Source organism: Haemaphysalis longicornis, unplaced genomic scaffold (genome assembly GCF_048455015.1).
Source record: "Haemaphysalis longicornis isolate Haplotype H1 unplaced genomic scaffold, Haemaphysalis longicornis Haplotype H1 scaffold_4, whole genome shotgun sequence".
NCBI lineage: Eukaryota > Metazoa > Arthropoda > Arachnida > Ixodida > Ixodidae > Haemaphysalis > Haemaphysalis longicornis.
Window position 1 is genome coordinate 164,726,800 of NW_027526361.1, and position 24,965 is coordinate 164,751,764.

A 24,965-nucleotide genomic window follows, 5' to 3' on the forward strand; every position below is an offset into this window, starting at 1 on the left:
TTGTAGCGTAAGCTACACTGGCCGAGGTTGAGCAGTTTCGCGTGGACCTTGAATTGCCGTTGCGAAAGCCGGAAGGAGCTTTTTTTTTTCGGATAGGATTGAATTAATTAAATATATCGGATTGGATTGGAAATCCAATCCAATTGGAGTACGGGTGTGTAGAGAATTGGGTCTGCACATTCGCCGGTCTGCGCATTCCAGAGGAGTGACGTCATAGCCACGGCAGACGCACTGGCGCCCGTCGGTACCCAGCTGTGCGCCTCAGTTGCGCAGTAGCCAAGCCTGACGGTGCGCCGGAGCCGCTTGATAGCCGTTTCGCGAGGCCCCTGGAGAGCCGTGCTGCGCATGCGCGAGGAGCAGTGACTGGACTGGACTGGACTGTACTGGACTTGATTGGATTGGACTGGCCTGAATTGGATTGGATTGGAAGCATGAAAATCAGCTAATCCTAGATAGCCAAGAAACCTGAGAATAACCAGCTGAACCTTTGCTCACGCTACGTATATCCTGGCATAGCCGAGCTAAGCCATTGCTAATTTTTGATACAGCGTTGTTTATGATGGCTGAACGCCACCGCCGCGATAATTTTTTGCACAGCCAGTTACACACCGATAAAGTACTGATGCATTTAATTTCAGGAGTAGACGGTTATGTGGTACGCGATGAAAAGATTTTGGCAGGTCAATGAAAACTGCATTCATGTAGTACTTGGTATCCAGGGCTTGGTTGAGGTCTGTTACTAATTCCAATAACTGGATTTGACATGACCGTTCATGCCTAAAATCGTGCTTATTTTCGAAAAGCAGGTTACCTCAATTTAAATGTGACATCATGCGTGTGTAAAGAACGTGTTCTAGGAATTTGCAACATATCGAGGTAAGAAATTGGCCTGTAGTTTGAGACAAAATTGATATCACCACAGTTAAATTGTGCCTTCACATAAGCGAGCTTTAAATCAGCCGGAATGCAAGCAGTGTCCAAATATTGCTGAAACATTTGCGATAGTAAAAAAATTCACTGCCCTTCCAATCTGTGAAGAAGTATGACCTGCAAAGCAGCACGCCCTCCACGGAGTGCACGAAAGGAAGCGTGGATCTTTGTAAATAACGATTGAGTATACTTCCTAGCCGATTGCCTGAATGAAATTTGGAAAACACCCGAGCTTAATCCTAGCGAACAAACCTAGAGATGTCTCTTTCCATTTCGCGTCGTAAGCATCTTACTATTTGTGTAACTCGCCAACCCAATCCAATCTACCAGAGATGACACCAGACCGTTCACTGTTTAAGGGCCATGATGAATCTCACGACAACATAACTGACATGCCATCAGTAATGTATGGAACCTGTATCTCCGCGTGCCGGCAGCCGCCCCTACCACCCTCCTCTCCGAACCCGTGCAAGCTTAAAGCGGCAACCGGTCATGAGGGGGGGGGGGCTTGCAAGTGAAAGATACTGTCGAACATGTTGCTCTGAAAGCCCATTAAGCTGAACGAGTGATAATGGCCCACGTCGGTGTTCCAAGCAGGCCAGTTGCTGCACATCGAGGAGGGATTCGGAGCTACACGACCAGCTAGAACTTGAGGCGGCAACGGCAGCGGCTTTCCGTGGTTTTCGCCCCCATTCACGCTTCTGTTTGGGCCGACGCTTCTCAAGTTTCTGCTCTTCTTCCTCGAAGCGAGCGATATGCGTCCGTCCCATAGCGAGTATCTCCTCGCGGGCTTCGACCTCTATACAGTCAAATCCGATTAAAACAAACCCGGGTAGAGCGAATAATGCCATATATGGAACAATGAAAGAGCAGTTATGAAAATACGCGCGAAACATATCCGTTATAACGAAGTTTACATCTGATATGTCGAACTCGGCGCTCCTAGAATTGTCGCTAAAATGCATGGTCTTGGAGCAGCGATTGAGTTGTTCATTGGCTGCGATGGAGATGTTGAGGCTCCCATGGAGCGGCGTGACTCCCGGCACTTTCCGTAACCGTTAACGACGCCACTGACTCACGATTAAACTCTCCCAGTCAGCGAGTCCGGACAAAGATGAAAGCATCGGCGCCGCCAACGTTCCCGATGTTGCGCTGAAAGGAGTGCCCTTCGACGAGGATTGCCTCAGTGTCGACGACGACGTTGCCCTCACTGTGAGCCCCTCGGGTGCCGACACCGTCGCCGATGTCATGGCTGCTGGCGCTGCTGGAAGCACCGAAGAGGCGGGGGATGTCGCGAGCGGAAGCCGCCCGATGCTTGGTGAAGTGCTTTCGGCACTAAATACGCGCCACCAATATTGTGTCGATATTGAAGGATACGGACTGCAACTGATGCAAATGATGTCTCATGTAGAGAATGGTGTGCTATTTGACGCCGCCAAAACGAAAGTGAAAACAAGATTCACCACTTTCTGGGAAAGTAGGTAGTTACAGCGGAAAATAGTTGTATTGCTTGCAATAAAGATAAATTTTATGTGTGATAATGGTATACTTTATTATGTTCATTTCTGCATGCGGGGATGGCAGGAGGAGGGGTGGGGTAGGGGGCTTCCGCGTACTGCGAACTCTGAACAAAAAAAATTGGGCCTATCTCCCCGCGAGGGGGACTCGAGAAAATGCGTCGCATAGGGGGTGGGTGTATTGCGTTAACGTTTAGTGTTTGGGGAGTTGGTGGTAGTGAATGCGTTGTATCAGCAGCTTCTTGACGTAGTTTGAATGAGTCAAGGACATAAGGCGCGTTCGTAGCATTTGATTCTGTGTCGGTTTTGTGGCGCAGTGGGAAGAGCACCATGTACCTCGCGTTCCGCCCACAGGTAGTGAATGCGTTGTATCAGCAGCTTCTTGGCGTAGTTTGAATGAGTGAAGGATATAAGGCGCGTTCGTAGCCTTTGATTCTGTGTCGGTTTTGTGGCGCAGTGGGAAGAGCACCATGTACCTCGCGTTCCGCCCACAGGTAGTGAATGCGTTGTATCAGCAGCTTCTTGGCGTAGTTTGAATGAGTGAAGGATATAAGGCGCGTTCGTAGCCTTTGATTCTGTGTCGGCTTTGTGGCGCAGTGGGAAGAGCACCATGTACCTTGCGTTCCGCCCGCAGGGTCGTGCGATCGAATCCAGGTGCCGATAATTATTTTTTTTATAGTGTAGGGGGAGGGGTGCGGACAACGCCGAGGGACGACGGGTGACAGTGCGAGTTAAAGAAATGCTCTGCATTAAAAAAACTCGTTATGGGCGGGTTTGGGTATTTCGAACTATTGGATATATCGAACAAATCGTGGTGCATATTGCCATTCGGTATAACCGGGTTTCACTGTACTAGTGGGCACACACGTGGGTGTCCCTTTCGCTGCCCAGCCATAGGCATCTCATTGTCTGTGTCTGTGATGGCAACCCGGACACAAACCGTTGGACTGCGGAGGGCAGCTTAGTGGGAGCATTTAGACACGAGACTGCCCTGTTTCAATCTCCCACCACCACAACGGGCATGTCATCGGTAGCGGCATTAAGCCCTGCTGTGCATGCAGGTCCCCTCCTTTCACCCCCAACCCGTGCATGCCTAAACCGTCAAAAGGGGAAAGGCGACAAATAAGGCGGGAAATACACCGGCGAATGGACAGAGAGAGACTTCATATGTGACCGGGCAAGATCAATGATTATATATCCGCCAGAAGAACTATGACCACCTGGTCAACGAGGTCCCAGGACGCGATAATGTGGCTCGAAATGGCTTTCAAGCTGAATAATAATAACGTGTACACGCCGGCGTTTCAACGGGGCACGTTGCTTTCAACCGGCAGGGGCGCGCAGCTAGCGGACCAGGTTGAAGTTAAAGCGGCAACGGCCGCGGCTACATTCTCGGCGGCGGCGGCGGTGGCGTTGGCTTTAGGGTGTCTTTACACCCATTCGCGCTGGTGTTGATTCTCCGCAAGCATCTGATAACGGCGCTACGGCAGCTATTAGCCGACTGCGCAACTTGTGAAAGAGCCATCAGTGGTGGCGAGGGGAATAATCGTTGTGATAACCCTTGTTAAAGAGGGGTCGGTGGTGGCGACGAGGAGCCTTGCAGCGGCGCCGAGTAAATCTGCTTCACCAGAATGAAAACGGGGGAGGGGGGGGGGAGCTGAGACATATAATGCTTTGAAGTAAAAAGCTGAGCACGGGGAAATTATCTGTAGTAGCCCCTGTGCTTTTGCATTGTCGGGGCCTCGACTTGAGCTTAGTGGCAATCTTCCGATCGCTCGAGCGATACTGTTTACAGTAACCTTAATAGGCTGCGCAAGGTTGGGTGGGTCACGTTGCAGGATTCATGAATTGTATACTATTGTGTATAACCAGGGTGTCGAACCGGAACCTAACTGAAGCGAAAACCGGAACTGTACCGGTATTTTTGCCGGAACTGAACCCGAACCCAAACCGTTATTTTTTGAGCACGGCGAACCCGAACCGGAATTGAACCAAACAAAGAAATAATTTTTACCGGTTCATGCCGAAACGGTTCGACCCTCCGTTGTTGATATTGCACAGTCAATGCAATTCAGGCCTTTTTTTCTTTCACGTACCATCAGCTTCGCACCCTCTCGTGCACTTTCCCCTCCAAACAATTGAACACTATCACGCTCTACGTAACAACAAGGGAAATGAATGAGCACCAGTGTGAGAATGGTCTGTTGCTGCTGGAATCGCGAGCGTAGTGCAAGCTGACCAAACGAAATGTCATTCTCGGCAGCTTGCAGGGGATATAAAACGACTTTGCCCTTCCCTAGCTGCGACTTTATTGGAGCAGTCAGGCTGCAGGAGCGCTCCATTGCGCAACAGTGAAAGCCCACACCCGATGTGTGCAAACTTTTTGCATTTTATAATTTGATTAAGAGGTCTGACACCTGCAAATTGTTAATACTTGACAAGTGTGACCGCAGGAGCTGCTCAGTGGCTAAGCCGTTTGCGGCTGACAACAAGTGGCCTCGATCTCCCTTCTCCACGACCGTTTTTCTGACGTTGATGGAAATCGAGAACGTCCGTGTATCGAGATTTTGATTCAAGTTTAATATCACCAGCTGGTTAAAATAAGTCTGCCGGCCCGCAACATAAGCTGTGCCTCTGAGCAGAGATATAGCATGGGACATAAAATGCGCGAGTTTTTTAAATGCGTTTACACGGAAAACAGCAAAAAATAAAATGCGAATCACGTTGTTTTAAAATATTACTCAAAAAGTAAGTAAAACCCAATAAGTAAAAAAAAATGCAACAAAACGTGGATATTGCTCTATACTTTTCTTTGCCCAACCTTTCGCAACCAAACCTGTCATCAATGCGAAGGGAGGGAAATTGCGTGGTCAGTTTTTGAGGACAGTACAGTGGACAAGTTCCGTTTTTTACAGATACCAATAACAACAGATATGTCAGGGAAAACTCCTAATCCCGGACTTAATCCCGTGGCAAGAAACGGCAGCCCTTGACCTTGTCTTGGAAGCAGAAACAGTAATAAAGCAGATGACACGTGCGGAAAGGCAGGCCGCTACCTCACACTGTCCCATTCGCCCAGCGATCATCTTTTCTGCTTGTTCTGCAGTTTTGTCTCTTTCAGATCTGCTTTTTTTTTGAAGGTGCACTTTTACTGACTGCCCGACTCACTACAATACTTCTACTGCTACTCGTTCCGGAGGGGAGTACTGCTGTGGACGAATTAAAGAGCGTCTACCCAAAAAAGCACCATCTCATGCACCACGCGTCAAAGCTCCCTTTCATTTTGTAGCAGCATAATCTGTTATAAGATTCCGCAATGTAGCTCACGGAACGATGGCCGGGGGTCAGGCGGTACGATGACATACTGATTGTAATTGCACATATCCGGTATAGTTATCGCGAAAGTAATTGCAGATGTCAGAACAATAATGCAGTGACTGAGGGTTAACTAAAGCTTACTTTTAACAAAAGTATGGCTAACGCATTCGATAAGGTGACAGCATAACAAATTATTCAGGGTGTCCAAATAATTTAATTCCTTGGTAGTATTTATGTGTATGTTATAAGATCTTTCTGTTTTGTTACAAATATAAAAAATGTGCCCCATTGATATTAAGCGCTAGTACACAGGCCTAAATTTCAGGCTTCAAGGTTAGCGTGATGAGCGATTCCATAGCGACGATTGCGATTTAAACAAAAAAGGACAGGGGAGAAAATATATCCCACCACCATAAATCTTGGCGGTGGCTTTATGAATAGTCGCTAGGAGAACATGAACTCTGGGCGAGATAGTCGGTGGTAAATCATCGACACTTCATCTTTTTTTTAATATCTCGTAATTGTTTAAACTTTGCTTTGCAATTGCTCCACTGCCCTTGGGGAACAGCAGCATTTTGAATTTTGTTTGTATTTGGATTTGACTATCGTTTTAAACTTCTTAATGTTTTTTTTTTTCTAATTTCAGTGATAATTCAAGTCATCGAACCGATTCTCGAACCGGTTCGGTACGTGATTTTGTCGAAGCGGAACTGAACCGGAACGAAATGATTTCGGTTGAACAAGAACCGTAACCAAACCGGTATTTTTTTCGTTTGGACACACTGTCATAAACATTGCCGGAGTGGCCGTGAAAAACATTGGCGCATTCAGCCAAAGGGAGAGCAGTTTCATTTATTGTCTTAAGCACATGTGTCGTTTGCGTGTCTTTTAGGCTAACAGTCCGGCAGAACTTTTTGGTGTCAGGGTTTATTAAATTAGGGGAGGTGTGGCTGAAATACTTGTTTCTATCTGATTTTAGGATTGCATCAAAAAGAATCACGATGCCTCTTTAAGACTGCCAGTCCGGAGGTTTGGTTATTTCCTTTGCTTTCCTCTAAGCTCTTTCGATTTAAGCCCCTCGTTGTGCTTACATTGAACCAACAGGCATTGGTTCTTCTATTTGTTATTTTTCGCATGCAAATCTCTTCTATCGCGTTAAGGTTTTCACGGAAAGTTACCCAGTTTTGGTCCGCGGAATGGTGTGAATAATTTACTTCAAAATCTAAGTAAAAGCTGGACAGCATGCGTGTCATTTTGTTCTTAGCGGTATTATGATAGTTACAGATGTACTTCACATCCAAAGTATGGTTACGTCATGATGGTTCATGCACAAGTTGCGTTAGATGAAGCAGCTTTAATGTACGAAGAAATTGTGCGCATTCATATCGGTTCGACTGTGCGGTTAGTAGGAATGTCTCCGAGCCCATACCGGGAAATTAAAGTCACCACCTATTATGGCAATGCACAGCGGAATTCGATGACGAATTTTCTCAAGTGAATCGAGCTGACGATCTACAAAATGAGTATTGCTCTGTGGTGGACGACAGGAAACACCTATCACCTATATTACTCCATAGAACTGCATTGTCACCCAGAGCAGCTCAAGAGGTACGTGTGTCAAGAGTTTTCTGAAAACAGGTGCCAGATAATTCCTTTGTACTGCTATGATAACGCCTTCTCCTGGAGATGCAGACCGGTCTATTCTAAAATAGCAAAGCTACTTGAGACTGTTCTCGAAGCAGTATGTGGTCGAGGTTTCGGCGTGAAAAATAATTTAAGCTGAACAGACACACGACATTGGAGTTGGGGAAGTAAGCTGCGGCCATTCGCCAGAAGAACACAAACACCACCCTTCGGACAATCGTTGGTTGAGAGATTGCCTGCGCTCTCTTTAGGCTGCTGCACACACACGGCGTTCCAATAACACGTTGCACACCACCGTAAGTACACTCCAGAAGCACTGCGGTGCGCTCTCATGTGCAGAGTCGCACACCGAACACTTACGCACAAAACCCGTGGTCACCGCTGCAACCGCCGAGAATACCGCGACGAGGAGCGCCGTGGAGCAACCATGGAACAGTAACCATCTTTGCAAAGTTTTTGAAATCATGACATCACAACCATAAAAAAAGTCACTTTTTTGTATTTTTTTGTTTTCTAGTTCCCGCACGCACCGCAGGTCTCATCCACCGTTCCTGGTCGTCAGGTGCCGGCCAGCCATGGAGGAAAGAAAGCGGCCAGCGGATAGTGGAGACTGTGGCTATAGCGATCATGTGGAAGAATCCCTGGAGTCTCAATGGTGGAGGGGTTCTAGTTTCACCTCTGCCTTTGTTTGAAATCTGCTTTATTTTGAAAGATTTAAGTTTAGCAATGAAGTTCATACAACTAGACTTGAAGTGATCTCAATGCGCCGAAGCAAATTCTGGATGAAACATTGACGCACAAAGAATTAAAATCGAAAGATTAGGTGCACATCCAGCACAAAGTTGAGAGTTTGTTGGGCTATCCTGTGCATGAACATGTTATGGACACAAACAACCTGCAAAATGACTTTGGAAAATCACTTGTGGGTAGAAAAAAAGCCCAAACCATTCACGTTTTCTGGTTAAATAAAATTGGTCCACGCAATACTGTCGGGCCAAAAAAGCGCAACAAAATAACATTTTTAGCAAGAAGCGGCTATTGAACCGCTACACCAACGTCGCCGTGATAGAAGCGCAGCCAACAGGGAGGATTATTCCTATGTAGCTCGCCATCTCAAAGTCCAACAAAAATATCGCACGTACCCGTTCTCCCCTACAAGCCTCCGTAGGTATACGAATGAAATGGCATGCGCCACTGGAATAAGAATAAGAAATGTCTTTTGTAATAATATTGGGGTAAAATTTGTCGCAAGGCTGCCGACGGCCACGTACAATAGCCATGCCACGTATCGGGTGGTTGTGTCCGCGGGCTAAGCCTATGTTGAACAAATAGAAGCACACAGAAAATATTCCTCTTTCGGACCCTGTCGGAGTGAAAAAAAAAAAGCTGCCGATGTTTCCAACATGGGGCTCGGCACCTCCCCCCCCCACCCACCCACCCACCCACTTACACACACACACACACACACACACACACACACACGCACACACGCACACACACACACACACACACACACACACACACACACGCGCGCACGCGCACACGCGCACGCACACGCGCACGCACGCACGCACGCACGAAAAACGTCGAATAAAGTGCATACAGTTCGACAGAATCTCCCCCTTTTCTGGTTAAAAACAAGAAGCGGCAGTCAAAGTAACCTCTGCAATAGCGAAGTTTTCGGCAACACTTCTAAAAAAGAATCATTCTATGCCAAACGTCCCAGCCGTACAGGGACCATCACGGATTCCTTCAGTAAAAATTGCGGCTCATCCTTGCATGGCCCAAAATGCTCCCTCAAAGCATTTTTTTTCTAAAAATGTTTCTTCTTTTGCTAGCCGCCCTTTTATCTTAGGCTTTAAAGGCAAGTTATGTCTGCCGAAAAATTCATAGAATAGCTCTTCTTTTCTAATGACCATCGAATTTTTATGGACACCTGTGTAGGACCAGGAGTGGCATATTCCGCGTTTTTTTAAAAAAATGTTTTGCCTTTTTTTGCTCTTTTTAGGCCATTCAGAATATACACGATTTGGTGCATTTTGAAACTTTTAGCAATTACATGCAGACTCTCACAGTCTCTGAAATATTTTTTTCGTGATATCGCCGTTGTGGACAATTTGTAAGAAATATATTGACACTAAAAAAAGAAATGTGCGAGAAAATATTTGTCAACTTTGGAAAAAATTCCTTTCTGGCTGATATTCTCTCTAAATTATCATCATCATCACATATTTTATTTCCTTAAATATCTCAGAAGGGGGTATTACGCAAGGGGTGGATATAGGGAGTACAAAGAACGTTTGCCACATAAGAGGTTGATACACAGGATATAAAAAACATTTGCTACATAATGGGCGGGTATACAAGGTGTAAAAACATTGTCACATAGGAGGCTAATATAATAGATATTAGATCATTGCCATAAACTTTCACTGACAGAGATGACTGGTTACATTTTTAATGAAGGTTGATGGGTAGGTGATTGTGACAGCGTGGTTTGGGAGGTCGTTCCAGTCCTTCGCAGCACGGTGAAAGAAGGACGTGGAGAAGGTTGCAGTTCTGGCGTGGTAACGGGAATCTTGTAGGGGGTGGCTGGTGCGGTGCGAAATGTACGTGGGGGGGATGACGTATGGAGGATGGTTGAGGGGCGAATGAAACAATTTGTGAAACAGGGAAAGGGTGGCTAGTCGGCATCGAAGGGAAAGTTGCTGTAATCCAGATTGGGCTTTTAAGGATGAAGCACTAATGTCATAAGAATATAACGAATCTATGAATCGGGCAGAGCGATTTTGAATTGACTCGAGGCCATTGATTAGGTAAGTTTGAGGCGGGCTCAATATAGCTGAGGCGTATTCCACTTTTGGCCTGATGAGAGATGTGTATGCGAGAAGTTTTACGTGTTGTGGTACGCAACGCAGATGACGCGTCACGAATCCGTATATTTTGTTTGAAGATGAGATAACGTTTGTGACATGCGCATTTTAAGTTAGATCGGCGGAGAGTGTGATAACTAGATATTGGAAACGCTTTACTATTTCTGGAGGAGTGTTAGTGATGTGGTATGGGAATAGGAAAGGGTTTTTGCGGCGAGTGAATAAGACTTTACATTTGTAGAGGTTAAGTTGGATAAGTCAATTGTTACACGATTCTTGAATGTTACTCAGATTGTTTAGTAGGGTTACTTGATCAGAAGCATTAGCTATCGTATGCAAATCACGCAATCGTCGTCGAACATGCGGATTTTGCAAGACACACTTAGGGGTGAGTCATTTGTGTAGAGGAAAAATAACAGGGGGCCGAGGACACACGCGAGGTTCCGTTGATTCGTTATTTATGTGCACAAATTGATAACGATTAGCCAAAAATGGTTTATTCCATCGGAACAACTTGGGGTGGAGATTTATCCCGGATAACTTCTCTATTAGTTTGTTGTGGGGAACTGTATCAAATGCTTTTGCATAGTAAAAAAAAATGGCGGCAGTCTGCAAGTTTGTGTAAAGATTTATATGTATGTCGTAAAGAAAGAGTGCAAATTGCGTTTCGCAGGAAAATCCCTTGCGGAAGCCATGCTGACAGGGGTGAAATCAATTATTGGAATCGAGGAGTTCGATAACATGAGAATATATGACGTGTTCCATGATTTTGCATGGGATGCTTGTTAATGAAATTGGACGATAATTTAGTGGGGACTGTCCCCTTGGAGCGTCATGCCTTGTACCTCAGACTGTCAATCGGTCTGTCACTTACTGTCACCTGCTTTCTAGACTGGAACTACCTTTCCCATTTTCCAGTCATCCGGATGGTCGCCAGTGGTGAGTGGCTGTAAGAATAAGAGGTGCACATACGGTACGATAGTGTTGGTGGGTTTCTTTAACCGTCTTGAATTAATTGCGTCAATGCCACATGATGAGGAAAGTTTAAGGTTTTTTTATTAGTAAAGAAATGCCGTCTGAGGAAAACGCTAGCGCAGGCATGCAGAAAGCTATCAGAGTAGTTGTGGCAACGGAAGGCATAGTAGGCTCTTTGGCGAGCACCGAGGAACATGCGGTGTTAAAAATGTGAGCACACGCGGCATCTGTGGTCACGTCACCTGATTCGTTGGTGAGGCCGATAGTGCGGGATGGTTTTGGATTCACGATGTGCAAATTTTTTCCCCGTTATCACTCAGCATGTTCGGTAGGTTCGTGTTAAAAAATGCGCGCTTGGCGATGCAAATTGCTGCAAGGTAGTCATTTTCGGCGGAGTATCATTTATCCCACGCGCATGGCGTTCTTTTTGGATTTTGCTCGGCGAAAAAGGCGTTTTTTCTTGTTGCTTAGTCGCATTAATGTTTTAGTATACCAGGGATTTTGCGGCGTGGTACGAAATGTAGTCTTCGGAATAAACCTATTTTTCAGTTCAGTAAGCTTTTGTTTAAGAACTACCCAATTTTCATGAATGAATCAGCTATGGGAGCTGGCTTCAAAATTTGGGAAGATGCTACTGAATTGGCGATTAATTTCTTCATCGTTACTTTTATCATATAAACAAACTGTTTTTCTTAGCATTTCGCGTCGTTCCGGGGAAAAGAAGAAATCGGCGTGGATAACTTTATGGTCGCTAATTTCTTCGAATTAGGTAATCGATGATAAGCTAGAAGAATGGGTGGTTAGAATTAGGTCAAGGATGTTTGCAGAATTGCCGACAACACGTGTTGGCTCTGATACGAGTTGTGATAAGTTAATGTTGAAACAAGCATCTAAAAAATTACGCTATCTTCCCGAGGGGAACACTGAGGTGGTGCGAGGCATCGCAGAGTTCCAATCCAATCCAATCGAATCCAATCCAATCCAAGCCAAGCCAAGCCAAGCCAAGCCAAGCCAAGCCAATCGAATCCGATCTAATGCCCCTCGCGAGAGAGTGTTCGCAATCGCAGAGGAGAGGGGGTGAGCGGCGGAGAGCGCAGCTGGCGCGGCGAGGAGAATGGGGGAGGGGTGGACGCCGACAACGCCGACAACAATGCCGGATGGATGCAGGGACAAGGCGAGTGAATGAGATGCGTCGCATCTAAAAATTCTCTTGAGTCTTTGTGGTTTCCTTGTGTGGTTGTTCCGGCGTGCCAGTTAATATTAGGAAGTGGAAATTTGAGCGCAAAAATTCGACTGACACAGAAAGACCAGACAGGACTAGCGACGGGAATTTCCACTTGAAAAATGAACCAACTAGCCCTACAACAAGTTCTATTAATATTAGAAAGATTGAAGTCACCAAACAGCAAAATAAGGGCATTCGGGTGGGTTGTGGTAAGCGTATTTAGCGTGTTGTTAAGTTTTTTGCGAGGTCTGGGTTTGCATTCGGTGGTCTGTAGCAGACGCCAAGCCGTATCGTTTGGGATGAAGCCCTACAAAGTATCCATATGATTTCTATGTCAGTTGCTATGCTGATTGGGGAAGATGATATTTGTGGGCTGACGGCGATTAGTACGCCATCTCCGCGGTTGCATTTGCGATTTTTTGGTATAAGTCGAAGTTAGGTAGATCTGCAAGAATTTCAACGTCCGTCCTGTCATTGGTACGCCATGTTTCTGTTAGCACAACCAGATTGGAATTAGATGACGTCACAAGGCTAGATATTTTTTCTCGTTTCGGTAGAAAGCTGCATATGTTAGTAAAGATTACAGATAAGGAAAGATTATTTTGTGCATGGTTTGGGGGGTGGTTGAATACTTTCTTCGTTCGAGGGGTTTGCTATGACACTTCTTGTATAGTTTGTGAAGCATTGTCAAAAATGTAATGTTTCGAGCGCATATTGAAGGATTTTATAACACATCTGATGCTTCGTTGATTTTGTTTTCGCGAAAGTTACTAAGTGTCTGCGGGCGGTTCGGACAGACTGGGAGAGGTCTTTGGCGATGCTGAAGACTGTTCTTTTTAACTTGGGGGCATTTGTAAGCATTTGTAAGTACAGTCTCTTTGGTTTTATGAAATTTGGTTTATTTATGGTTTTTGGTTTTTGGTTTTTGGGTCCTGTTATTTAGTCTCCAGCTCGGAGACCACCAAGCGGTTCGCTTCGGTTGTGTCCGTACGGATCACTTCAAGATCTGTTTGTAGAAATGACAGGTTGTGGTAGTGGTTTTCTAGTTTGTTCACGCGTTTACTAATTCGGTTATCGTTTGGTTGGTTGTTGATAGTTAGTTTTTTAGTTCTTGTACCTACGTGAGAAGTGTAGCTTCACCAGTGGAAATTTTTTGTTGTTCGGTGAGTATTCCTTTCACTTCAGGGCCAGGGCTAGTCTCAACATCGCCTGACAATAATAGCAGTAGAGAACAAGAGGTATGCGCGCACTCAAGAATGATTTCACAAAGGCACTGGCGGCACGGCAGTTGCACGAACCTGCATGACCAGGACGAAGTGGTAAGTGCGCTGCGACATGGCAGCTGCTAGCCCAGGAAATGCTGCCGACGGGCTCTGCTCTTTTATAGCTGGGGGCAGCGACGATGTTGGCTGCGATGGTGCTGTCCATGTAGAACTGAGGGTTGGGTGGTCCGGTTGCGTTGTTGCCAGCAGTGGTGCAGCGGCGGCGGTCAGCCTTGTTGGTCACCACCTGCCTCGCTTTCAGAAGGCGGGAGCGTCCCGCTCCAGCAAAATTCAACGAAGGATTCGTCAGGGCGGGAAGCAGCAGGTGCAGGACCATTGCCGGGCATACCTGCATGACCAGGGCGAAGTGGTAAGTGCGCTTCGACGTGGCGCAGCTGCCTGCTGGGCTCCTTTGTTGGGCTCTTACTAAAAAAATCAAATACAAGGCATTCACTATTATAAAATATTGCAATTTATTTCAGAAAGTTTAATCGGAACCGTTTTTTTAGCAGTGAAAAGCATTTTTAAATTTCTGCACCGGCACTTCACCAGGTTGTTCCAAAGAGCGTCTTCCCTGCACGGCATACGCCTGCCTACATGAAGGACTAGCGGGCCGGCGGCTTCGCGCTGCAAGAATAACTTTCTATGCAGTGGTATTTCGAAGCTTCAACAGGGGGAGAAGGGATAGTTCGCGGGTTGCAGGGAAGATAGAGAGAGATGGCGATGAGAGTGTGTGTGTGTGTGTGTGTGTGTGTGTGTGTGTCTGTGTGTGTGTGTGAGAGAGAGAGAGAGAGATAGAGAGATAGATAGATAGATAGAGAGAGAGAGAGAGAGAGAGGGAGAGATAGATAGATAGATAGAGAGAGAGAGAGAGAGATAGAGATATATATATAGAGAGAGAGATACGACAAAACTTTATTCATTGGCCCGAGCGGTGTTGCACCCATTGTAGGAGTATGTGTAGACTCTACGGTTGGCTGTACATCCGACGCGCAGTTAAAAACATCAGTGTATGTGATTACCGGTGCCGCAAGAAAATAAATCCGTTCAACACGATGACTCCGCCGCTGTTTGCCTCGTAGTGTCAGGCATACATACGGGATACCACGCATACGTTTATTAATGCGTAGCATTCCTTGCCGAGTACAACACAGCCAGGACCGTGCAATGCCCTGCATTCCACAACACTGCAGATTTCTCCAATTTTCCATATGTAATGGTTATAATTACGTAAATGAAGATAATTGGAGGACGAAATTTTCAAAAACTTAAAAATAAAAAAAATATTAAGCGGCATAAGAATGATACCCAATAGCAGAGAATTCTCTCGATTTCTGCTGAATTTTCCGTTTATCTCCCTCTTTACAGAGAAGCCCAATTTCACAAAGTTCAGCACGCGTGCCAAATTGGATGTCAAGGCTGTACAGACCAGATCACTGGCATAATGCACAACTATTGCAATGGTACACAGGGCAGCGTATTGTTCAATCTCATAGGCGCGCCATGCGCTTTGCAAAGCAGGGAGGTGACTTGGGACAGTTTTGATATCTACTTTAGTAAACCAGAACTATAAGCAGTCGCGAATCAGCTTGCCCACGTTGCATCAAGTTCTACGCTGTGTTTTTGCGGGTCACTACGTATCCTTCATAACACGGTTCACGCTGCGATCATGGCTTGAGTAGAGTGAATTGCTTCTTTGTAAAGAAAACGCAGTCTTATTGCCGGCGAGTTTCCGGCAGCCATGGATGGAACAGGTTGTTCTGTGCAAGAGAGTGGTTTTACGACTTCAGTGTCTGATCCCAGCGGTGAGTGGCTTTAAGAGTAGTAGCACATGCGTTTTTAGATATATTGTGGCTCACCTGCTATAGCCATTCTGTTAAGCATGCACGGGTTCATGTCCGATGTGTTTAGGTTGCGTATTGCAATACGAGACCACCAAATTGAATAAGTGCCTTCTTGGCATGAACAAAAACTTACAGCCAGAAGTAATACTCAGTTTTCTTTCATTGCTTAGAGGATGCACAGAACTGCAACTTTCTAATTAGTTCTCCTTTGGCTGAATTTCGGAAAATGAACTTTCTCTTTGCTCTTTTTGTACGAGAGACTGCCACAAGAGCGCGCAGGCAAAACGACAGTGTGTGATGAATGTACGTGAGACTGTCGCCTGTTCATTATGCGATCAAGAAGAATAGCAGCCATTTCAACGGTATATGGACATCACTACATGGTCTATGTCAAGATTTATTGATTGTGGGGGTTTAACGCACCGACGCAACGCAGGCGATGAGGCGCGCCGTAGTGGAGAGCTCCGGAGTAATTTTGACCACCTGGGGATCTTTAATGTGCGCCGAAATCTCGTACACACGGTCTATGTCAAGGGGTACACAACGTTGGTAGTTCCTAAGAGCTGTTGCAGTCCTTTCTTGGAGCACGACGCAAACCGCTGCGGAACGTCGACGATCACAACGGCCCCAACCGACCTTCATCATCGTCTTACGCTCATCCCGGGTAACCAGCTGTGCCGGGGGTGTAACTGAAGCTGCTACAAAACGCTAAAAACAGGGACTTTATCTCCCGCCCGAAAAACTGGTGCCAGCAAAATGACACAGAATCAGCAACACAAGGCGTCGAGGAGGGCCTCGTAGCTATCGGTGAGAACTCGGGACAAGAAGCAGTCGGCAGAAGGAACGAATGTCGTCTGCTAAACGGAAGCTTCGTTATATTGGAGAAGGGGAAGACCTCAAGTATTCAGACCTTTGTCTTGCCCAATCATCCAGCTCTTGGGATCAAATTAACAGTGAAGTTATTGTAGTCTATTATATGTCACTGATGCAAGTTCTAAACGAAAAGTACAGTTGTGAACAGAAGAGAGGAAAAGAAATCCAAATTCTGACACTGTCACCAAGGTCGTGGTTTCGTCAAAAAGTTATCGATTTTTTCAGGGCACCGGAGCGACACGCGGGTGACGCCATTAAGCTCAGATCAGGATCAGAAAGCGGGGTTTTTAGCGTAGCTCCAACTGGAAGGAGCCGCCCTTTGAGCGAGGAAATAAAGAAAGCTTTGAGGAAATTTTCCCAAGACGGCGCACTTTCCTACTGTATTCAGGAGGAAAAACATGTTATTCGCAGTCACCAGCAACGACTTCTTTTGATGAACCTGCGATAGCTGCAGCAGCATGAGGAATGGAAGAACTCTCAGTTTACGTGTGGCTTCTCTTCGTTGGCCAGCCTGTGTCCGGCAAATTCCGTGTTAGCCGGAGGATGTGGCCTACACACACACTTTGTGTGTGCCTCGAGCATCAAAATATCAAGCTTATGTTCCCGCTGTGGGCACCAACGCGAAAACCGAAGGAATCCTGACAAAGACCGTGTGAGACTTAGACAATGAAGCATGCATGGTGAAGAAGTGTGTCTGTTGCCCAGGCAACACTTGCATCGAGCTGAAAATACGTAACACGTCAGATCTTAACATTGAGAACGTAGACAATTTAAATGTGCAGCAGTCGGTCAGTGGCGCATGCTCTAAATTAGAGACAGTTACCCTGCCACCAGAAGACTTTTTTGAGCGATATTTGACTATGCTAAGTACCCTTACGGCGCATCACTAAATCGGAAGAGGTAGGCGTAACATTTGCTCGCATTAAAAAAAGTACGCCATGAAAGTACGAAGCCAGTGGGCTTATAGACTTCTCAGAAAACTACATTTTTCGGGTTGAAGATGCCATATAGTCCCATCATTGGGCCAACACGCAACGCACACTGCTCCCATTCGTTGTATATTTCCGCTTGGAAGACAACGTACCTGAGGTGCACGTAAAGTAATTTGGGGTAATAGGCGATGGTCTTGAGCACATTACTGCCGCTGCATCAGCCTTACAGGTCGAACCGCTTGGACTGTCGGGGAAGGAATTAGCTTCTGTAAGAAATGTTTATTACTAATCAAACGGTGCTTCATCCCAAGTGAAAAAAAACTTTCTAATCCTTAGCTACCGCGAAAGCGACTTCCATCTCGCAGTTGAGTAAATTTCTTCGCTACTTCACACGGCAAGAGTGCATGTGATGGCGTTGGTGGTACAGTGAAAAGTCTGGCAATTAGGGCGAGTCTTCAGAGGACTCAGAAAGACCACATTATGACACCGCATCAATTGTTTCTGTAGGCGGAAAGAAACATCATCGGACATGATGTGCGTGGAATGTGAATGCGAATTCAAAATCTGCGCCTGTCCTGTCCCCTTTGCAGTGGTCTTGCATTTGACGCGCAGTTTTTTCTATCCTTAAAATGCAGTAGCAATAGCCCAACAACATGCTGTACTGAACACAATAACTCCATCACTTTGAGCCGGCAGCCGTTTCCAATCTCCAGGCTGGGCGAACTTCGTACTCGACTACAGTGCAGGACCGCGCCTGCAAAAAGTTGTCGTCAGGAAACTTTACTGGGAACTTTATTGCCAACTTTATTTTTTAACAAAATAAAATGTGTCCTAGGGAACAGCATGAGTACATCAACCCTACGGAAACACGTGGTGAAGTATGAGGGTTGAAATTCAGAAATTTCTTTCTCTGTTAAAAGAAAAACTGTACAGAATAAAATTTGTAAAGTGAAGTGCGATTATTTGTACTACTAAATGCCTTGCATTTGATAATTTTATTACGAGCCCAACAATGCGCACTCTAAGGGTGAATAGGGGCCAGAAAGTAGATTTTTCCAAATTGGACAAGTGCTTTCTCGCACTTTTCTCCTCTGTTCAGTGTCAATGTATTTTTAACAAATTGTCGACGAGGGTAAAATTCTCCAAAAATATGCTTTGTTAGATGAGAGAGGGTGCTTGTATATGCTAAAAAGTTCGAAAATGCGAAAAGCGTGTATTTTCTGAAGGGCGCAACGGCAGCAAAAAAGCAAGAATCTTTTAGAAATGCGGCATGATATCCATAAAAACTGATGGCGGTCGAAACATTGGTGATTCTTGAATGAATTTTTGAACATACCTAAGTTTTTTAAACACTGGAGATAAAAAGGCAACTAAAAAAGCAGAAATGTTTTTGACAAAAATAGTTTTAAGGAGCTTTGTGGCCATGCAATCATGAGCCACAGTTTTTACTGAAGGAATCCGTGATGGTCGACTCTACAACTGGGACGTCTGGCATGGAATGACCCGAAAGTCACTTTTTGTCACCTTCGCGAAATGTTCAATGCCACCGCTACGCCTTCACAAAAATGGATTACGAATTTCTGAAGAGTTTTCATGGAGATCATATGGAGTCACAAGAAATATGATACAAACTTATCAGGAACTGTGAGCTTATGGAGTTGCCACCATAAAAAATCTACAAGATTTTTAGAGCTACTTCTCCACAGAAATTCATTAAGAGCTAACTCTTCAACACCTCTATAATTATTCTGTAGAATTTCTACAGTCACTTTTCCATAGAATCTCTGTAAACTTAATCAACTCAAGGCCTCTATGAAGACTCTGCAGAATTTTTGTTTTGACTTCACCATAAAAATTCATTAAGAGCAAACTCTTCAACATCTCAATGAATATTCTCTAGAATTTCTACCATCAATTCTCCATAGAAGCTTTGTCAAATTAAACAACTCAAGGCCTCTATGAAGACTCTGTAGAATTTTTGTTTTGACTTCACCATAAAAGTTCATTAAGATCAAACTCTTCAACATCTCTATGAATATTCTGTAAAATTTCTACCGTCACTTCTAAATAGAAGCTCTGTGAACTTAAACAACTCAAGGCCTCTATGAAGACTCTGTAGAATTTTTGTTGTGGCTTCACGATAAAAGTTCATTAAGAGCAAACTCTTCAACATCTCTATGAATATTCTGTAGAATTTCTACCGTCACTTCTCCATAGAAGCTATGTGAACTTAAACAACTCAAGGCCTCTAGGAAGACTATGTAGAGTTTTTGCTGTGACTTCACCATAAAAGTTCATTAAGCTTCCACTCATCAAAGCCTCCAAAAAGACTATAGAATTTCTACAGTTAGTTCTTCATAGAAACTCTGTGAACTAACTCAATTATAAGCCAGCTCCCCAGCACTTCTATTGTTTGCCATCATAACTTGAGTGTACCAGCGACCACCCTTCCATCCAGGCAATACGATACACGCGCGGACACACCCGTACACACGAGTCACGCGTCGCGCGAGCGCCGGCGTTGATTGGCGTCGCCGCACCATCACGCAGGAGAGCTTCGAGAAGCCGCAACCACATGCAAACGCATGGAACAGGCGAAGTCATGCGTCAACCGCTGCGTCGACGAACGTTGCTGGGCACGTTTCAATGAAATCGACCTGCACGATTTTTAAAATATTTTTGATCGTTTATGAGCAGTTATTTCAATTGTTTAAATGCAGTAATTAGCATTCTAGATTTGCCATATAAAATGCACTTTCTTTGCTCTACTCATTGCTAAGAATGGTTTCGGCCATTTTTGAAATGTTGCAAAATGTATTTCAAGTTATCGCAGTCAAATCTGAACAAAACAACACAGCCTTATGAACAAAGACGCACTTCGAACAAATTCCTTACAACTTGATGCCCTACCTAAAAGTAATGTACAGACTGCTTCATGAATTTAAAGCGTGAGCAAAACAAATTTTCAGCGCTGCCTTGCTACTGAGGTTAGTCAGACTTCTCTTGTAAATTAAAAGGCAAGGTGTCCTGGTACCCTTTGTTTACGCCAGTACAAAAAACGTGATCTAGCTATAACCAAAAAATAACCGGGAGTTTGTGTGAACATTCGAACGTTTGACGTTCAAAACAGTAGCCCAATACCGAACCTCATGGAAGGAGGCAGGGACTTAGTGCAGAACTTCGTATACAAGCGACGTTGCCAACGAGCCTTGTAAGTTTTTTTTTGGGGGGGGGGGGGATCATTGTCGTCAAAACTGAACAAAATAAGATAGGATGATGAACGAAGACGCAATCAGCACAACTTTACTTGCTACTTGATTTAACCTGAGTGTTATGTACCGACTGCAGCTTCATGAATTCAAAGTGTGAGCAAAGCACATTTCGGGGCTGCCTTGATACTGAGGTTACCGTCGAACTTCACTTGTAGGTTAAATTGAAAGGTACTCTGCCTTTTTTTTGCCTTGAAAAAAAAAGCCGATGACACCCTCATTGCAAAAAAAGCAGTGAGGTTTTGCCACGATTCGAACCATGGTCTTTCAAATATAACCCAATCGGTCAAGCTCCAAAACACTCGACCACGCTGGAAGGTACATATTGAATCAAGAATTCGGTACCCTAACAGAGGCTGCCAACGAATATTGTCGGGTGATTCGTTTTGGTCGTATTTCACAAAGTTCAACAGTGATAACGCTTGTTTCTTCCGCACCAATCTTGGAGGCGAGGCAAATTATGCTAATACTGCGAGTGATGTAAGCAAACCTCCCTTATTTGAGCCAAGAAAAGCTATCGCGCTTCATCGGTCCCCTTATGCAAGCTATGGTAGCTGCGAATGAAATTGAATGCCGCGCTAGATTTCTGGCGTTGATAAACTTTGTTCGTTACGCACCGATCTTGCAGACAAGACCATCATGCTACCACAACAAGCGATGTAGCCAGAGCTCCCGTATTTAACTCACAAAAAGCAATCCCGAACCCCCGATCGCCCCAATGAAAGTCAAGCTAGGCTAGCCACGATGGAATGCGCACTTTCGAACAGAAATAGCTTGTGATTTGCCTCAAAACACCGATTACCGCAGGTTAAAAAGAAATTGTTTTCTGCGAAAGTAATGACCCCAAACCAGGAGATGGACATGGAATCCGGACGATGTCGCCTGCTTTCGGATGCATTCTGGCGCTGCGTTGACGCTGATATCTGGCGAGCATAGACGTCGGCGTAACTCCCGGGTCAGCTCCCGTCGCCGTGCATTTTGCCGACGCCGTCACCGCGGGGCGATATCGATGCCGAAAGAGCGGAAAATACGCTGCAAGTGGTTGCGGCCTCGCGTGTTTCCGTCTCCAAAACGCCGTAACCCCAAAACTTCCGGTGACGTCACACAAAAATAAAAAACAAAAAACAAATACGCAGAAGCCGTCTATGCATTAAGTAGTAATAAGGATAATCATAAAAAGTAAAAATATTGCTGCGCGTGCAAGCATTTGCATCGAAACGTTTCACGCATTAACGAAAGTGGGGCGGATGCGCCACGAGCGCCTACTTGTGGTACAAAGCACCCGTAAAAAAAAAAAGAAAAAGAAACAATGGCGTCTTTTGGTGTGTGCAATTTGTCCACGAAGTTTGTGTAGGAACTGTTACGAATGTAGTGCATCATAAGGCCGATAAGGCTCTAAAGTCGTCTGCGCCGTGTGTCTTGCCAAGTCGTCAGTTGTACGTGAGGAAGTCGTGGTGGGCTGTTTTCACTCGGAGCGTCGTCACCGATCTCCTGCCGAGAACGTCCTGGCTTCATTTGTTGCTGGTGTGTTGTGTCTGTAGCAGTTATCAAAAAAATAATAATAATAAACAGCGGGCGAGCGCGATCAACGTACAGGAGGCGATGGCGCGCTGCTTGTGTTTACATTCTCGAGTGACAATGGTTGTGATCGCATTGTTTTTCAGCAGTATGCCAAGCTTTTCACATGGACCATTTCAGTGCGGTTGCTTGCCCCGAGGCCACTCGCCGAAGCTGTAATTAGCGATGTTTTTATTGAGGGTATTTACTAATTAACAGTGAGCGGTAGCGGTATGGTAAAAATGCACACAGACTGCCTTCACTGGGAGTTGTGAGCCGGGAACGCTGTTTTGCGTTCCGCCTGGACGGAACGATATAAGCAAGGGCTTTCTCGAAATCGAAGTTCACGAACAAAAACACAGCCTCCGAAAAAGTTGTAGTTGTGGGTATTGTATTTCTGAAATGCAAAGGCGGAAAGTACATTGCACGATTTCTTTCTCAGCCCGCTAACAAACGGTGATATAATCGCAGGAATAATATTGGAATAATACTGCAGCATCTGAGTTGGGACAATTTTTGCAGGGGCCGTGCTCACATTTCTCGAAATTTCTATTTCCCCAGAACGCGTATGTGTCAAAATTGGAAGGTTAGCAGCAAAAGTAGATAAAGAGAGCGTTAAAATTAAACTGCACCTGTTGACTGTCATTCGCGAACGGTTTTGTTTATTGTCTGTACCATCTAACAGTGGTTCAGAGACCAGAGTCACGTCACTTTGTTGGTTCAGTGTAGGGTATGGGGCATCTCATAGCACCATTCCCTAGTAGGCTGCATTGCAGGTGCTTAAAATATAAATTATAGCCTACATCTGAGAATGTAATTACCAAAACCTGTGTCACCGAAATCATGCAGGTGCAATTGACAAAACTTTTTTCACTTATTCTCTACAGCTCCAATGCCACTATCTACCACCAGCTCAGCTCCAATTTCTAAAATTTCAGTAACTGGCGACAGTGCCAGTGTTTCAGTAAACTACTTATGTACTTTATTGCCGCTTTCCAGTTTTCGCTACAATTTGCGTAGACTTTTTGTCCCATTAATTGCAATTTTTGAGGTGAAGATGTGAGCTAGCAGTCCCTTTTTCTTATATTGATTTGATCAATCGTGTGGGGACACAAACCAAAAAAAAAATTGCACTTTCCAGCCACCTCATTGCATAGAGGTGATTTCCTGTACAAGCTGGGTCAACTTTTCAAGTGTAGTCACACGCCAGGAGCATCTTCTAGTGGTAACAAGGGCCGAGCACCAGACTTGTACCTATTTTCTCAATAGGTGCCCGGCACCACCAAGGCACACGAATGCACATGGCGACTTCCACAGCTACGCTGCACACTCTACTCAGTAACCGCCTGTGGTAGGACATGCCGCCAGACTCTTCCTACCATCAGCAATGCGGTGTTGTAGAAGGCCGGGGCCCCACCAGATTGACAAAGGTCGGAAGCCCCTCGCACGGGTAAAGGCAGCTTTCCAGGCGTGAGTTATCCTTTCAAAGGTCCGCACTTGACCAGGGACACCTGTACCCATTAAAGAAACCAGTGGGTGCCCGGCGGTGTGCAGATTCGAACCCAGTACTTCCCCCATATGAGACGAGTGCAGTACCTCTGAGCCATCGCTGATGAGGCATAGCCACATTACGTTTCTGCAGTGCACTGCAGAAAAGTTGTGTCCACGTAATCCAGGAACACATTGACCGCCAGACTCATAGGGTTTTCTGCAGAGGGTTTTCTGACACCAGTGCTTAAGGCGGTTGCAGACTGCCTCCGTATCAAGTTTAAAAGGCAAAACGAAAGTGCAGAGGCCCGATGAAAACAAGGTGAAAGTGATGCCGTATCTTCATAAGCCGTCGCACAACATAAAGAAAATTATTTCATGGCGCAGTGTTCGAGTAGTGTTTTCCGCACCATGAAAGCTGTCCAGGCTGTGTACGCACATTGAAAACGCCAATACTGGGAGAGCTGGCAAAGGTCATGGTGGAGGTGTGGGTCCTATACAAAAATTACACTTGGGTTCATGAGAAGCACCAACTTCACAGTCTCTGGCATGTTCTCTCACCGCGGCTTCATGGCTGTAAACAAGAGGTGCGCTTGAGAAGCAGCGGCTTTACAGCCCGAGGGCCTCACATGAATCCATTCCAGTGTACTACATAAGTCTGCAATTCTTGCCGTAGCCTTCTAGTCAGAAGCAACAGCCCACCTCTGCAAAGGAGCAACATTAGCACCTCGAAGGACTGACATCAAACCATTGCAACCTGCTGGGCAACTGGTTCCTATTCTTACTGCAGCTGTACAGCCAGAATATTCTTGAAATGCAGCAACATGAAGCACTTAGGTCCTGAAATATTCTGATATGCCGCATCATTTTCTATTCTAACCGCAGCTGCATAATCAGATGCAACTGTGCATGCTTGAAAATCATTGACACAGCACTCTGAAGCCCCTCCAACTCGTCATGGTTGCTAGAACAATAATAACTTCCAAGTGTATGGAAGAGGTGTTGAATCTAAACAAACTTTATATTTATGGGAAGTCTCTGAAAAAATTGTCCCACTTGGTAGAATAATGGCTCTATCGTTGTAAGCGGACGCTGGATACCTGACTGTTTGCCAATACACTTTGTAAACTCCTTTGGAAAAATTTATACTCTACTGTTAAACTGCACAAGCACCAAAATGTAATCATGAAACTCCAGCCATCACTATGAAGCACAATTTCAAAAGCACATTTTTATTGCTCACGAAGGTCATTCTACA